The following is a 13,989-nucleotide window of genomic DNA, read 5'->3' as shown; positions in this document are numbered from 1 at the left end:
AAAAACACACCCAGACATATAATAATCAAGATCCCAGAAATTCAGCACAGAAACACTATACTGAAAGCCACTAAAGAAAAGAAACAGATCATGTTTAAAGGAAAACCCATCAGAATAATGGCAGATTTCTCTTCACAAACCATCAAGGTAAGAAGAGCATGGAGCAAGGTACTTCAAGTCTTGCAAGAAAACAAATTGCAACCCAGACTGGAATACCCTGCAAAACTCTCCTTCAAGTAGAATGGAGAAATGAAATACTTCCATGATAAAGAACAACTTAAGAATTTCATGATGACAAAGTCAAACCTACACATACTATTAATAGATGTTCTAGAGAAGGAGAAAAATGACCACAACTCCATGAATGAGAATGGAAAGAACCCACCAAATAGGGCAAACAAAAGAGAATAAGAGGTATACAAAAGCAGTCTTTCAGTTATGCTTTTGTATACAGCAGCAAGATATTTCCACCAGCGTACTCTACAAATGGACTTCTCCAGCACCCTATGGGTCATGATTCTGTCTGGATCTACAGTGTGAATATCAAGGAAATAGCAGTAGCTCAGTCCCACAAGTGATACCTGGCCACCAGTAAGTGTTATGGACATTATCCATGTCCACAACACACTAGAACTTTGTGTGATATCCTATCCCCAAACTGCTAGAAGTGCTGGTCATTAATTTGTCATTCCAGTATTTATCTTATGTTTTATTCTTAGTAATTCTTTATTATCATGTAAACTTTTTCTTAGTTCAATTGTTTTGAAACATTTAATTTTTAATTAATTAGTATTTAATTTTCTGAATATTGCTTAAACTTAATTTTTGTTTTAAGATTTATACTGCATATATGACTGTCTATTTAAAAGACATGGTATATTTTCTCCCAGTATTAGAAACTTTAAAAAGTATATTTCCATTTTCCATTGACTTTATATTACTTCTTCCCTATCTTTTATATACACACACACATATGAAACAAATGTGTATAACCCAACGTAAAATTGATACTGTTTCATAGAAATCTGTAATGACTTTTTTTGTAATGACCTTAAAATGGGTTCATCTAATATATTTTACATAATCCTGCATAACTATCATTTTGAGAGCTCTTTATTCTTCATCCAGGAGCATAGAGCAACTTCTCTTTGTTATTTCCTATATGCTACATCTGGATGTATTAGAATATTTTGAGTTTGTGTAACTGAAAAATATTTTACTTTCAGTTTTCAAAGATATGTTTGCTAAGTATAAAATTTAAAGAGGACAGATCTGGTTTTTTTCTTTCAGTTCTTTAATTAGTCTAGTTTTTTACACACTTGGTCTTTTTTTTTTTTTTCTTTCTAATGTGGAATAAGATGCTATTTAATTTTGTTCTCCCACAGCTAATTTTTTAATGTATGTGCTTTAATGGTTTTTTTCTTTACAATAAGTTTTGGACAATTTCAAAAAAAATAATAATAATTGGCATTGGCTTATTGAAAGGAACAGTTGATGCTTCATTGTTCGATCAATCTTCCGTGCCTATATCTGGTAATCTAAGCAACCACTCTGCAAATAACAACATGTAATCTAGCAACTCTTGTTAATTTCCTATCATTTTGCTTTGAAACTTTATATTGTTCTTATTACTTTTTGTTGTTTTGCTTTTCTTTCTCTTTAAAATAAACTGATAGTGTCATAGTTTGGACAGTACCTTTCAATGATTTAATAGCCTGCAAGTCCAAGTATATGATCACTATTTGCCAGGGAGCGAGGTCTTAGGCTGGTTTCAGTTTCTCCCACACACCTGATTTTTTTTTTTTTTTTTTTAAAAAAAACAACAGTTCCTCTAAGGAGAATACCTATTTCAGAACACCTTTCTCTGCAGTAGACCTTGCGGAGAAATTAGCACTATTACACTTGAAGATTGTTACCAATAACCTTTTTTGTCTTTCTTTTTCTTTTTCTTTTCTTTGGCAGAACCGGGGATTGAACTCAGACCCTTGCCAGGGAAGCTCTTATTCTACTGAGCCATCTCCCCAGCCCCACCAATAACCTTTTTTGGCAGCTCAGTAGGAAAGTTTGTTTTAAACTGGAAATTTATGACAAGACTTTTACCTAGCACTTAAATATGTGTAAATGAACAAAAAGACAAACTAGTAAACATGACCTGCAGAAACGGTCAGACCTTGTATTGTGTTTTTGGCTTTGAAAGTAGCAAGTGACCAGAATCTGCCATGACAACAGGCTTTAAAAAAGACACTGTCTCAACTGTGGTTTTAGCACCAGTGAGCTCTGTACATTTGCTAGCTTGTAGTTTTTTCTTTTTCTTTCTTTTTTTTTTTTTTTTTTTTGGTGGTACTGGGGATTGAACTCAGGGCCTTGTGCTCGTAGCTTGTAGTTTTTAAAAACTGAGTAAACTTATTTTTAAGAAATACGAAGGTCTAGTTTGTAACTTTTCTTGTACTTAATTGGGTAAAAGTCTTTTCCACAAACCACCATCTATTTTGTTAACTTTTGTCTTTTATTTGTTAAATTATGAACTGGTGTAAATTTGTACAGTTCATATATATTGATTTTGGCAAAGTTGTGCAGATTTCTATATTTTAGATGAGAAATTTTTCTTCTCTCTATAAGAAATTGTTCCTTAGCTTGGCATTTACAAAACAAATAAACAAACAAGTCCATCAGGCTATAGAAGAAATAAGATCAGAAATAATCTCTCAGATTCAAAAAAGAAAGGACAATTATGGAAGAATTGCTCAGCACAGCTCAAGAAGACATGGATAGAAAAATAGAGAAAACAGAAAAATGATGAGAACACTGAATCAACACCACAGAAAGAATTAGAATGCATGAAACAGATTCAGATATCCAGGAAATTAAAAAACTCCATTGAAAGCAGGCAAAACCACTTGAATGAAACTGAAGATAGATTTTCAGACCTTGAAGACAGTGTTGCAGCTAACAGATCTCTTAAAACTAGCAAGGAACCAGGAAATAATATTTAGTGGCTACAAGATGTTGAAAAGAAAAATAATATAAGAATAATAGGTGTGCCGGGAAGATGGCGCAGTGGAATGAGTGCTTCCCTGGCAAGCGCAAGGGTCTGAGTTTAATCCCTGGTCCCCCCCGCAAAAAAAAAAGAATAATAGATGTCAATGAAGCAGAGGGTGACAGCACAAATGACATAAAAGGACTATCTGCAGAAGTACTGCAAAAGAAAAGAAAATTTTCCAAACATGAGAAAAGAAACTGACATAATATAGATAAGTGAGGCATAAAGAACTCCACACAGCCATAATCACAATAAATCAGCACTTAAACACATAATAATCAAGAGCTCAGAAATTTAGTAAATTCAACAAAAGAACAGAATAAAATTTGCTAGAGAGAAGAAACAGATCACCTACAATGGAACACCCATCAGAATCACTGCACATTTCTCAACACAAACCATCAAATCAAGAAGAGCTTGGAGTGAAGTGTTTTAGGTCCTGAAAGAAAATAATTTCCAACCCAGATTGATGCAAAAACTATCTATCAAATGCAATGGTGAAATAAAATTCTTTTATGACAAAGAACAATAGAAGAAATTCATGACCGCCAAACCAACCCTACAAAGAATACTGACAGATATTCTAGAAAGAGGCAGAAGTGAACATAGCTTCAAGAATAATAGAAAGGAAGCACTAAACAGAGCAAGTAGTTAAAAAGAGGGGAAAAGTGCAGAAACTATAGCAGGAAAATAACATGACAAAGACAAGCCAATACATATCAGTTATAACCATCAATTTTTTTAAAATGTATTTAATACAGGGTCTACAGGGTCTCACTACACAGTTTGAACTCATAGTGATCCTCCTATTTTCAACCTTCAAACTACTGGGACTACAGGTGGGTGCAACCACACCCACTCTTCATCACCATCTCAGCACAACCTGGGGGCAGGGCTGGCACAGCACTGCGTCTGCCTAAGCAGGCACTTTAATCCGCCGAGCTATCTGGCCAGCTCTATAACCATCAATGTAAATGGCTTCAATTCATCAATCAAAAGAAACAAGACTAGCAGAGTGGATTAAGAAACAAAGTACAACAAAACACTGCATAATCAGCTGTGAAACTCTCATTCATATTTATTTCTCAATAAAAAAGTAAATATAAAAAAAAGAACCACTGCATAGAAGAAACACATTTCACTCAAAAGGAAATTCACAGACTAAAGTCTAAGGATGGAAAACAATCCTCCATGCTACAGGAAATCAGAAAAAAAGCAGGGGTAGCCATCCTGGTTGGAGACAATATCAACTTCAAACCAAAAATCACTCAAAGAGATAAAGGTCACTAAATACTTATTAAGGGAAAACTGCAAGAGGAAGAGATGACAATTTTAAGTATATACGCACCCAATGTATGAGCATCCATCTACAAATTTTAACAGACATGAAAAATGAAATGAGCACTCTTTCCCATCTTGTAAGATGGCAGGTGAAAAAAACTGAGAAGCCAGACATTAAAGAGAAGAAACCTGAAGCCAAGAAGGCTGCTGCCAGTGGTACTGGTAAAAAGGGTAAGGTGAAAGCAAAAAGTTCAAGAAGGGCCAGCCCCACTACAGTCCAAATCCTGTCTTGGTTAGAGGAATTGGCAGATACTCCCCATCTGCTATGTATTCCAGAAAGGCTTTGTACAAAAAAAAAAAAAAGTACACAACTGCTAAATCAAAGGTTGAGAAGAAAAAGAAGGAGAAAGTTCTTGCTACAATCACAAAACCAGTTGATGGGGACAAGAATGGTGGCACCCGGGTGGTTAAGCTTTGAAAAATGCCTAGATACTACCCTACTGAAGATGTGCCCCCAAAGCTCTTGAGCCACAGCAAAAAATCCTTCAGTCAGCATGTGAGGAAACTTCGACCTAGCATCACTCCTGGCACCATCTTGATCATCCTCACCGGGCATCACAGAGGCAAGAGAGTGGTCTTCCTGAAGCAGTTGGCCAATGGCTTGCTACTTGTGCCTGGGCCTCTTAGCTTTAACCATGGTCCTCTATGAATAACACACCAGAAATTTGTCATTGCCACCTCTGCAAAAATTGTTATCAGCAAAGTGAAAATCCCAAAACACCTCACTGATGCTTACTACAAGAAGCAGCAACTGTGGAAACCCAGACACCAGAGGAGTGAGATCTTCAACATTGAGAAGGAGAGATACCGGATTTCAGAGCAGCGCAAGGTGGATCAAAAAGTGGTGGACTCACAGATTTTAGCAAAAGTCAAAGCCGTTCCTCAGCTCTGGGGCTACATGTGATCTGTTTTTGCTCTGACAAATGGAATTTATCCTTATAGTGTTCTAAATTTCTTACTAAACCTAATTAAACAACTGATACATTCTTTTAAAAATGAAATAAGCAATAATACAATAGTAATGGGGGACTTCAACATGCCACTGTCACAAAGAGATAGATCACCTAGGCAAAAAAATCAGCAAATAAATAATAGAACTAAACCAAAATTGTAAACAAATTGACTTGATAGACTTTTATAGAGTGTTTCACCCAGCAACAACAGAATACACAGCTGCACATGGGGCATTCTCCAAAACAGACCATATACTAACACACAGAACACTCTTAAGTAAATGCAAAGGAAGTGAAATTATCCCATGCATACCATCTGACCACAGTGCAATAAAACTGGAAATTATTGACAAAAGAAACTACAAAAACACCATAAACACATGGATATTAAATAACAACCTCTTAAACAACCAGTGGGTCACAGATGAAATTAAAGAAGAAATTACAAAATATTTACAATCAAACGAAAATGCAGATACAACTTACAGAAACCTGTGGGATGCAATGAAAGCTGTCTTAAGAGGAAATTTATAGCGGTAAATTCACACATTAGGAAAATAGAACAAGCCCAAATAAATGATCTTATGCTGCACCACAAGATACTAGAAAAAGGGTAGCAAGTCAAGCCCAAACCCCAAAGACAGAAATTAGAACAGAATCAATGCATTGGACATGAAGAAACAATACAAAGAATAAATGAATCAAAGAGTTGGTTCTTTGAGAGAAAAAAATAAAATTGATAAATCCCTAGCCAACCTAATCAAAAAAAGAAAAAGGAAAGAAAAGCCAAATTCATGCAATAAAGAACGAAAAGGAAATTACTATAGACCCTAAAGAAATTTTAAAAATCATCAATATCTACTTCCAACATCTTTATTCTCACAGGATGGTAAACACAGAGGAAATAGACATATGAAATGCCAAACCTGAGTCAAGAAGATATACAAACTCTGAATAACCCAATACCGAGAAACAAAATTGAAAATGTAATAAAAAAAAAAAAAACCTCCTACCAACAAAGAAAAGCTCAAGTTCTGATGGATTCATAGCTCAATTCTATAAGAAATTTAGAGAAGATTTAATGTCAACTTTTCTCAAATTCTTCAATGAAACTGAAACTCAAATTAAACTGAAATTTAATTTGAAATTAAATTCAAATTCTTTCATTGAAGGGAAGCAATTCTCCCAAACTCATTCCTGGAGGCAAGTATTACTCTGATCCCAAAACCAAAGAAAGATCCAACTAAAAAAAGAGAGCTACAGGCCAATCTCTCTAATGAATATAAATACAAAAATCCTCAGTAAAATACTAGCAAACAGGATCCAGAAAATCATCAAGATTATATATTATGACCAAGTGGGATTCATTCCAGGAATGCAGGGATGGTTCAACATATGCAAATCTGTAAGTATAATATACCACGCCAACAAAACCAAGAACAAAAACCAAATGATCATCTCAGTAGATGCAGACAAAGCTTGGTTTTGGGATCAGAGTAATACTTGCCTCCAGGAATGAGTTTGGGAGAATTGCTTCCCTTCAATGAAAGAATTTGAATTTAATACTGTTATACAGATTCAATACAATCCCAAGTAAAATACCATTAGCATACCTCAGAGAGCTACAAAAAACTTTCCTCAAATTCACTTGGAACCAGAAGAGATCCAGAATATCAAAAGCAATTCTGGGAAACGAAGGAAAGAAGTTCCACAATCTCTGACCTGAAATTATACTATAAAGCTGTGATAAAATCAGCACAGTACTGGCATAGAGACAGACCTGAAAATCAATGGTCTGAGAACAGATTAGAAGATGCAGACATAACTGCAAACACACTCAGCTATCTTATCTTTGATAAAGGGGCCAAACATGCTCACTGGAAGATAGCCTCTTTAATAAATGGTGCTGGAAAAACTGGCTTTCCACATGCCAAAGGCTCAAACTAGACCCATATCTATCACCATGCACAAAGCTACAGTCAAAATGGATCAAAGATTTAAATATTGAAATACAAACACTAAATCTTTGTGAGGAAAATGTAGGTAGAAATTGTAAAGACACAGGAGTAGGTAGAGAGTTCATGAACAAAAAACAGAGTAAGAAGAAAACGCACAAATTGGGAAAAAAATTATAGGTGACTGTCCCTCTAACAAAGGCCTTCTATCTAGAACACATAAAGAATTACAAAAAGTCAGGGGCCCCCCATATTCAAAGACCCAATTCAAAACTGGGTGTCTGAGATGAATATACACTTCTTAGAAGAAGAAATACAAATGAGAAGTAAATATATAAAAAATGTTTCACATCATTGGTTATTTGAGAAATGCAAATTAAAACAACACTGAGACTCCATCTCACCCTAGAAAGAATGCCTAACGTCAACAAGTCAGCCAATAACAAATGCTCGGAAGGCTATGGAGAAAAACCCTTTTGCACACTGGCACAACCAATATGGAAATCAGGGTGGAGATTCCTTAAAAAGCTAGCATTGGAGATCCCATTCAAGCCAGTTTTTCTCCTACCACATATTTTTCTAGAACTGAAAACCTCATACCACAGCAATATATATGCACCCATGTTTAAAGCAGCACAATTTGTCATAGCTAAATCCTGGAAACAACCCAGGTCCCCAAAAAGTGAAGAATGAAGATGTGCTATTTTTATACAATGGAGTACTATTCAGCTATAAAACAGGACAAATTTGAGTCTTTTGTTGGCAAATGGATGCAACTAGAGAACATACTCTTAAGTGAAAAAAATCAGACCTGCATGTGCAAACATCATATTGTCTCCTTAGTGTAAGAACCTGAAAGAGAAAAATGGAATCTCCTGAAAGAGAAAAAGGGTACAATAGGTATTAGGAAAAAGGAATGAACTTATTAAAAAAAACTGAGTTGAGGAGAAGGACAGGAGAGGGAGTAAAGAGATTTATCTATGTATGTAGGCAGGATGGTTTGGACACCTGTACTGTACATTTCTGCTAGTGTATGAAAAGGAGCAGTTAATGCTTAATTTGTTTCCTCTTCTTTTTTGAGTTGTTTGTACTTTTTCTCTTAATTTTTACACATTTCTTTTTCTTCTTCTTCCAATTTTACATGCATATAACTGGTAATATGAGTAACTGGTTGAAGGACAACATTATGTATTACAATGAATACTATAAAACTCAATTACTTTGTGAAGTGAAATTCTGTATCACTTGTAACTTTTTAATTTTAATTTGCACTCTTTAAAAAATCAGACATTTTCGGTCTGTCTGTCTGTCTGTCTATCTATCTATCTATCTATCTATCTATCTATCTGATACAGGGTCTTGCCACCTCATAGTGATCCTCCTGTCTCAGCCTTCCCAGCACTGGGATTACAGGTGTGTGCTACCATGCCTGGTTTTGGGGTTAGCACAGTATACCCGGGGTGACAGGGCCTGCACAACATGCAGTACCAGAGATCAAACTTGGGTCCCTTGTGCTTGCCAGGCAGGTGCTTATGCCACCAAGCTATCTCCCAAGCCAGACATCTTTTTGATGACAAAAAGTACTATTGAAATTGTTCATATGCTTCCACTACTGAAACTATTAATTTTCCTGTATATTTCCCCATATACTCTATCTTCTCTATTGCATAAGATGAACTCTCCACAAGGCTAAGGCCAATTTTTCCATTTGACCCTGCAGGTCAAGTAGAAGCATTCTAATACTCTTGTGTAGTCAAAGATTCCTTTCTTACCATCTGTCTTAGTTACTTTTCTAATTGCTAGAACAAAATACCCAACACCCAAAGTTAAAGGAGGAAAGCTTTATTTGGCTCACAGTTTGTAGAGGTTTTCTGTCCATAAATGGCTGGTTTCCAGGTGGAGTGGCGTGGCAGATAGGCGTTGAAGAGGAGAAACAGTTCACAGCAGACAGAAGGTTGCAAAGAAAGCAAGAGATAACCACAGCTCTTTCCATCCCTTATTTTATTTTGCACTGGGAATGGAACTCAGAGCCTCATATTTGCCAGGCAGGCACTGTGCCACTGAGCTACATTTCCCAACCCATCCCTTAGATCTTATCTAGGCTACTTAAGAGCAGGTAGCACTCACAACCTTAATCCTAGTGCTTTTGATCCTAGCACTGTACCATGAATCAATCTTAGCATCTCACACTCTAGATCCAGCCACCTCTGAAAATGTCCCACTTATGACTGCATGAGGCTTTAGGAGGACATCTAGACACAAACTATAACGTCATCATCTTTCCTGAAACATTAATTACTTTTTTGTGGGGGGGGGATTCCTATCAGCACACAAAATCCTCACTTGGTTATTTCTACAACACTGTTCAACACCTCTACTTGGTCATTTACTACAGCAAATGAAGCTGATGCATGAAACCAAACTTCTAATTTCTTTCTTCAAACCTGCTACTGCCCCAGTATTCCCAGTCTCAGAAAATAAAAGCATTAATAATCCAATTGTTTAGGGCAAAATCTTGATTTCATCTAGGTCATCCCTTTCTCTCACATTCCACTGACATTACATGTCTGCCTTTAAAAAGTTCCCAATCTGACTTCAACTCACAGTTATTACCATGAACCAAGCAAACATCCGATCTTGCCAGGAATAATACCCTGCTTAGTCTCTCCAATTCTATTTCTGCTCCTGTTTCTCTAGACTATTTCCCATACATTAGCCAGAGTTGGATTACATCACTCTATTTCCAACCTCTCTATGGCTTTTCATCATATTTAGAATAAAGGACAAAAATGCCGCATGATCTGACCACTGCTTATCTCTTCTTTTTCACCCATTCATTGGTCTTTCTAATTCAGTCACTTTGGCTTCCCGATAGCTCTAAAAAACATGCAAGACACACTCTTGCTTTAGGACTTTTATATTTATTTCCTTTACCTAGAATGACTTCATTCAAATGTCACCTTCTCATCCTTGAGCTTCTGTTTAAAACAGTGCCCCCACCTGCTCTAGCCATTCTCCATCCTCTGCTTGCTTCATTTTTCTTAACTTTATTACCTGTTTTCCTCACAAGAATATAAGCTTCATGAGAGAACAGATTTTTCTTTTGTTGAAGAAATCCTCAGCTTATACAATCGTATCTGAGTTTCCTTGCTTTTACTCTCAATCCCTCTGATCTACCCTTTCATACTGGCTCCATAAATAATTTGGGGCTAGCATACCATAGATAGCACCAGAAAGGCTTCTTTAACTGAGGAAGTCTTCAATCTCCGTATTTGATAGGACCATATGTGTACATCTCATTATATAATAATTACTATATTGTTTATTTATCTCCACTAGCAGACTGTCTTTTCAGTATTCCACATTTCTGGGCATTAAACTGGCAATAAATGTAAATATATACTTAATTAATCAATTGGGCAAAATAGTTTCTTATTTACAAGCCTGGTGGAGTATGTTCTTGGTTTTAAGAGCAACAGAATATTTTTACAAATTAGATGAAAATGCCTCTAGAGCTCAATCCAAAACAGAAAGGCCCTATTTGACTCAATCAATTAAAAAAAAAAAAATACTTTGCTGTTCTTTCAGGCACTAGATGAATTTTTTTTTCCAATTTATGTATTTGGTACAGGGTCTCATTACACAGCTCAGACTTACAGTGATACTCCTGTTTTCAGCCTCCCCAGCACGGGGATCACAGGCATGCACCACCATGCCTGGACTCAGTTGCCGGCTCAGTGCACCCCAAGGGGGTGGGGACAGGGCTGGAGTGGCATGGGGGACCAATAATCTTATTCTACTAGACTTAGTTTTTAACTTAAATCTGATATGACTATATTGAGTTTCTAAATATAAATTCTGCAAGCCAAATTATATTCTTTGCTGCAAGAAAGCCATCTAGGCCCCCTACCACTCCACAAATTGTAGCAATTTCAAGTTTAGATGGGCTTGTGTTATGGTTTGTGTCTAGATGTTCCCCAAAGCCACATGCAGTCACAGGGATTTTTTGGAAGTGGATGAATCTAGAGTGTGTGACTGATTTGTAGTGCAATGGCGAGATGAAGGGTACTGGAATTAAGGATGGGTGACTGCTGGATCAGTCTACTGACTGGATTGGCACGACTCTAACCTGGTAGACTGAGTACAACATTTGGGACAGAAAGAAGCTTGTCTTTTCTCCCCTTCTCTTGTTGCTTCTGCCGGAATCAATTATCTACCAACTCCCAAGATGTGGCTATTTAAATTTAATTACAATCAAATAAACCTAAATAACAAAACCATTAGAAGGACCAGCCTGATAGCTCAGTGGACTAAAGCGTCTGCTTAGTCAAAGCACAGTGGCTGGGGTTTAATCCCTGGTGTGCCATGCTGGCCTCGCCCACCGGGCACGCTGAGACTGAGGTTGAAACTGGGCGTGGTAGCACACACCTGTAATCCCAGCACTTGGGAAGATGAAAACAGGAGAATGACTATGAGTCCGATCTCCATGCAGAGACCCTGTAGACCCTGTAGTAGCCTATCCTAAATACAGAAAAAAAAAAATTTTCTTAAACCATTAGAGAATAAAACTGATAATCAGACTACCTTACAACTTTCCTCACGAAGGTATAATTAAGAAAATTAATAGGCACGTAACAGACCATATTTATTTGTATAATATATACTTAAGAAAAATAATTGGTATTGGGGCTGGAGAGATGGCTCAGTGGTCTAAAGCACCTACTTGAAACAAGCTTGGCAAAGCACAGGGACCGCGGTTCGATCCCCAGCACCACATGCCAGCCAGACGCGCCCCCTGGTGGGCTGAGCTGGCCACACACACACACAATAAATAAATGTAATAAATAAAAAAAAATAAAAATAATTGGTATTCAGGCTATAAAGAATATGTGTCTCAATAATAAAAGTCAATTTAAAATATATAAAACAAACATGACAATGTCAAGCCATACAGTTATATGTAAAAGATGGGCAAGGCAATGATCCTGAGAATCTCCAGAAGATTGTTGAATCTAGCAGTTAATTGGAAAGATTCTCACCCTGACTAACTATATATACTGATAAATGTGAACTAAGCAACTGCACTGCAGATAGTAATCTGTAATAGTAGTTTCATGGTTGGAGTGCCTGTCATTCTGGTCTTCTGAATATAGGCTGCTTGTCATGACATGCCAGTTGCTGCTATGCTGTCTCTCGGGTAGATGGTTGTTCAAAAAGAAGGAGGTGGTGAATGAAGGCAGGAGACAGGAAAAGGAATATTGTGGGACTGTCCTGCTTCAAGGTTGCATAGCGTTAGTTCTTCTGACTTATGTGTAAACGTAAGAAGTATATAATTCTTTATTCCTATTTTAAAAATATATTCTAATTTTTAAATTTTTTATCATATTCTGTAGGGAATTAAAGTTCAACATATCAATACTTGATGAAAACTCAAAACAGGAACTCAAAACAGTAGCAGTAACAACAATACTAATAGTAATCTGATTAAAAACTGGGCAACAGATCTAAATAGACGTTTCTCAAAAAAGACATACAAATAACCAATAAACACATAACATATGTTCAATGCCAGTAATAACCTGAGAAACACAAATTAAAACTAAAAAGAGGTATCATGTCATTCCAGTTAAAATGGCTACAACCAAAAAGACAAACAATAACAAGTGTTGACAAGGTTTCGGAGAAGAAAGAACACTTGCTCTGTGCTGGTGGGGATGTAAATTAGAAAAGCCATTATGAAAAACAGTATCAAGGTTTCTCAAAAATTAAAAATAGCTGGGGAGATAGTTCAGTGGCATAAGTGCCTGCCTGGCAAGTGCAAGGTCCTGAGTTTGATCCCTGGTACCAAAAAAAAAAAAAAAATGGGAATAGAAAAATTAAAAATAGGGCCAGCCAGATAGCTCAGCAGACTAAAGCACCTGCTTAGGCAGAGCACAACAGCCAGGGTTCTATCTCATGTTCGGTGCTGACCCCGGCTCCGGTGCACACTGAGACCGGGAGACTGGGTGTGGTGGTGCCTCCCTGTAATCCCAGCATTTGGGAGGCTGAAAACAGGAGAATCACTACGAGCCAGATCTACATTGTGAGACCCTGTAGACCCTGTCCTAAATAAATAAATAAGTAAATAAGAAAATTAAAAACAGAACTACCATGGATCCCATTCCTGGATGTATATTCAAAGGAAATATGAAGCATGATTGAAAAATACAGTCTATGTTTAAATTTTTATAAAATTATTACTGTGAAAGACAGTTGCTATGAATCCTCCTCAAATATTCGCCCTCACTTAGATCCCACTTATTTCATCATTCTGCCCACTTCCTGAAGATATTCTGGAAGTTCTTACAAATGAACTTACTTCTTTAGTCATACTGTCCTGGCTGCCCTGATGTCCTGTACTGATTATTTACCTTGTGAGACCCTGTAGACCCTATAGACTAAATACATTTAAAAAACAAAAACAAAAACAAAAAAACATTTACCTTTCATGGTCATTTTAACTTTGGAGAAGAGCCAGAAGGCACACAGTGCCAAATCTAGTGAATAAGATGGACGAGAACACACCACAATGTTTTAAATATAGCCTCTTTATTTTTTATTTTATTTTATTTTTTATTTTATTTTTTATTTTAACATTTAGTGTGTGTGTGTGTGTGTGTGTGTGTGTGTGTGTGTGGCCAGCTCAGCCCACCAGGGGGCG

At 36.7% G+C, this 13,989-nt stretch overlaps 1 protein-coding gene and 1 pseudogene across 9 annotated transcripts in view; one reads left to right on the top strand and one right to left on the bottom strand.

Annotated features, from left to right (window-relative positions):
• The window catches only part of Uimc1 (ubiquitin interaction motif containing 1), a 155,433-nt gene that overhangs the window by 18,922 nt on the left and 122,522 nt on the right, over positions 1-13,989 (bottom strand). The window lies entirely within an intron of this gene.
• Positions 2,148-9,018, top strand: LOC105742343 (annotated as a pseudogene).

The sequence above is a fragment of the Octodon degus genome, unplaced genomic scaffold (genome assembly GCF_000260255.1).
Source record: "Octodon degus isolate 3935 unplaced genomic scaffold, OctDeg1.0 scaffold00048, whole genome shotgun sequence".
Classification (NCBI taxonomy): Eukaryota; Metazoa; Chordata; class Mammalia; order Rodentia; family Octodontidae; genus Octodon; species Octodon degus.
Note: the sequence above shows the minus strand (reverse complement) of the source record. Positions and strands in the feature narration are given on the sequence as shown.